Source organism: Furipterus horrens, unplaced genomic scaffold (assembly GCF_987537825.1).
Source record: "Furipterus horrens unplaced genomic scaffold, mFurHor1.1.pri manual_scaffold_2, whole genome shotgun sequence".
Lineage (NCBI taxonomy): Eukaryota > Metazoa > Chordata > Mammalia > Chiroptera > Furipteridae > Furipterus > Furipterus horrens.
In genome coordinates, this window is record NW_028327172.1 from 77,800,196 (window position 1) to 77,804,326 (window position 4,131).

The window sequence follows — 4,131 nt, forward strand, 5'->3', positions numbered from 1 at the left end:
TTTATTTTTTCTTTTGTTTCCCAAGCCCTAAGAGAAAAAATACTGCTATGAGAAATGTCTGAAATTTTACTGTCTATGTTTTCTTCTAGATTTTTATGGTTTCATGACTTACATGTAAGTCATTAATTCATTTTGAATTTAGTCTTGTGTATAGTGTAAGAAGATGGTCTGTTTTTTCCTTCCTTCTTTCTTTCTTTTTTTCATGTATCTGTCCAACTTTCCCAACATTGTTTATTGAATAGACTGTTTTTACCCCATTGTATATTCTTGCCTCCTTTGTCAAATAATAATTGACTGTAAAAACTGGGTTTTTTTTCTGGGCTCTCTGGTCTATTCTATTGATCTAAATGCCTGTTTTTATGCCAATATCACACTGTTTTGATAACTATGGCCTTGTTTAATATCAGGTAGCATGATACATGTTGCTTTGTTCTTCTTTCTTAAGGTTTCTGAGTCTATTTCAGGTCTTTTAAGGTTCCATATAAATTCTTTGACTATTTTTTCTAATTCTGTGAGATATGCCATTGGTATTTTAATAGGAACTTCATTGAACTTATAGATTGCTTTGGGTAGTATGGACATTTAAATGATGTTAATGCTTTCACTTAGCTGTATCTTCCTCAGTTTCTTTCTTCAATGTCCTATAATTTCCTGAGTACCCTTGGTTAAATTTATTCCTAGGAACTTTATTTATTTATTTTTCTGTTGTAGTTACAATAGTAAATGGGATTCTTTTCTTAGTTTCTGAAGTGTTGAATATGGTCGGGGACGCTGACATAATTCCAGCAAGCAGGATGAATGGCCAATACGCATGGAGGACTGTGGCTCGCTCGGACCATCAGTGAAAGAGCAAGAGGTCACACCGTCCTTTTATTAGGATTTCAAAAGTTACTAGAACAGGGGGTGTGACTTTCCAGCCAACAATAAAAGAATTTTTACAAGTGAAAGAATTCTTACAAAGTATCATTAATATGTAAAATACAGCCAGGGTAACTTCTGGTTTAGATAACACCTATCAGGGATGCAAAGCAAATCCACTAATCATCAAGGCCAGCCCCAATTTAAGACTATCTTCAAGGAGGCAGATGGAGTACTCAACAGACCTCTTTGTCCTCAGGGTTCCATGACCCAGTGGCCTGAATAGCCTAAAGCCGCAGGGGGAGACAAGATTAGCTCATCATCTCCTGAGTCACAGGACACCTGGGCGGAGGGGCATGGGAATGCCCCTACGCAGAGATCTGTGTTCCTGCAACAAGTTTCTCTTTGTGAGAGTTCATTATTGGTGTATAAAAATGCCACTGATTTCTGAAAATTAATTTTGTATCCTGCTACTTTACTGAATTTATTTATCAATCTAGTAGTTTCTGTTGGAGTATTTCAGGTTTTCTATATACATTATCATGTCATCTGCAGACAATGAATTTCACTTTTTTTCCAATTTGGATGCCTTTATTTCTTCTTCTTGTCTAATTGCTTTGACTAGAATTTCCAGTACTATGTTGAATAAGACTGATGAAAGTGGACATCCCTGTCTTGTTTTTTAACTTAAAGGAAATGTTTTCATTTCTGCTCATTGAGTGTGGTGTTGTCTGTGAATTTGTCATATATAACCTTTATTATGTTGAAGTATGTTCCTTCTATTCCCACTTTGCTGAGAGTTTTTGTCATAAATGGGTGCTGGATTTTAGTAAATGATCTCTGCATTTATTGATATTATCCTGTGATTTTTTTTATCCTTCATTTTGTTTATGTGATGTATCATATTTATTGATTTGTGAATTTTGTACCAACCAGCATCCCCAGAATCAATCATACTTGATCATAGTGTATGATCTCTTTAACGTATTGCTGGATTCACTTTGCTAATATTTTTGTAGATATGTTTGTCTTTTTAATTTAAAAAAATCAGTCTTCTGAGTTTCAAGTTGTTTTGTCTAGTTTCTGAAAAAAATGAATTTTGCATAAATACATACAGCAGAGTCTAAGTTTTAACAACAAAGATTAGGTTCAGAATTAGGTGAGTAAGGTGGAAATCTCATATAATAAAAATTATTTCCTAAATAATCTCTTCCTTTGCCCATAAAGTAATTATGCATAATTTTAAATGTACAGTAATATGTGCAAGTGTATACTTTCTACACGAATATACAGTATATGATTCTAAAGAAGTGTTTTTCTCCGCTGTTCACCCCCACAGAGAACATTTGGAAATGTCTGAAGAAATTTTTTTTCTTCAAAAATGGTCAGAGCCTAGACCGCTGTCACATCCTTCTTCTGCTGCTCCTGGTGCTGCTTGTGTGCTTCTTTGGTGCTGACCTGGTACCTCTTTTGTGAAGCAGCAGCTGAGGAGCCTCTGGCACTTGCCATGGCGGAGGAAAAGCCCAAGGAAGGAGTCAAGACTGAGAACAATGATCATATTAATTTGAAGGTGGCAAAGCAGGATGGTTCTGTGGTGCAGTTTAAGATTAAGATGCGTACACCACTTAGTAAACTAAAGAAAGCCTATTGTGAACAACATAGTCTGTCAATGAGGCAGATCAAATTCCAATTTGATGGGCAGCCAATCAATGAAACAGACACACCTGCACAGTTGGAAATGGAGGATGAAGATACAATTCATGTGTTCCAGCAATAGACAGGAGGTATCTACTAAAACGGGAACCTGCTACTTTAGTTCAGGACTCTGTTTCTCTAGATCTAGAAGACATTCTTAGTTAGAAAACTGCAATTTGGTTCCACCACATCCTGACTACTACAGTATAGTTTTCTCTATTCTTTCATTTTCCCTTTCCCCATTCCTTTATTATACATAAAGTAATTGATGTATGTGCAGAAGCATTTGCATCTTTTTTAACTAAATGGCCAGTGGTCTGTTTTGATTGACATTAAATGGAAATGGAATGGGGAAAAATACTGATTCTGTGAAAATGCCTCCTTTCTCCATTAGTGGCATTCTCATTCAGCTCTTATCTTTATATTCCAGTATTTATTTTGGTATCACGGTTTAACACAAAAAGAACAACATAAAAATTCTTGCATACCTTGTTTTGTTGGAGAATTTTAATGTTTTTCATTTATCATTGTAAAACCAACGACAATTTTAAAACTTTTTTGTACATAGCTGTTACATGTAGAGCAATCTCTTTAAATAGGGAAAAATTACTCTAAAAGAAATGAATCCTAGATAGTTTTCCCTTCAAGTCAAGAGTCTTGTTGTTTAAATAAACTTCTTGTTTAAAATGAAAAAAAGAAATTGGTGAGAGCCTAAAACATTGACTTGTAGCGTTGAAGGTTAAGGTCAGCATTTCCAAACTGAAATGGAAATATGTAGGAGAGAAATAGCCATGATTTTGCTATGCTATAAATTAGGAACTGGTCTACTTCTGATGTATGAATCACTATTGTTTAAAATTGTGGTAAAATACACATAATATAAAGTGTACCACCTTAAGCATTTTTAAATTCACTGTTTGGTAGTGTTACATACATTCATATTATTGTACAACCAATCTCCAGTACTCTTCACTTTGCAAAGCTGTAATTTTATGCCCATTGCACAACTTTTTTTACTTCCCTATACCCAGTCCTTAGCAACCACCATTCTATTTTCTGTTTATGGATTTGACTATTCTAGCTACCTCCTATATATGGAATCATAGAGTATTTGTTTGTTTGTTTTTTGGTGACTGGCTTATTTAACTAACATAATGTTCTTAAAGTTGTTGTAGGTCAGAATTATTTTTCATTTTAAGGCTGAATAATATTCCAGTGTATGTCTGTACTACATTTTGTTTATCCATACAGACATCAATGGACACTCGGGTTGCTTCAACTTTTTTTTTAAGTATATGTTATTGATTATAGTAGTTCCAATTTTGTTTCCCTTTGCTCCCCTCCACCCAGTATCCCCTTTCCTCCAGCAAGGAGCCCCCGTAGTTCATGTCCACGGGTCATGCATAGAAGTTCTTTGGCTTCACCCTTTCCTATATTATTCTTAACTTCCCCTTGTCTATTTTGTACTAACCAATTATGCTTCTTAATCCCTGCACCATTTCTCCATTTCTCCCCCTTCCCCCTCTCAGCTTATATACCTCCAAATGATCTCCATACCTGTGATTCTGTTTCTATCCT

The 4,131-nt window shown here is 35.1% G+C and overlaps 1 pseudogene; it reads left to right on the plus strand.

Moving 5' to 3' along the window:
* The first annotated feature begins 2,365 nt into the window (after nt 1-2,365).
* On the plus strand, nt 2,366-2,653 carry LOC150018865 (small ubiquitin-related modifier 2 pseudogene; annotated as a pseudogene).
* The last annotated feature ends 1,478 nt before the right edge of the window (nt 2,654-4,131 follow it).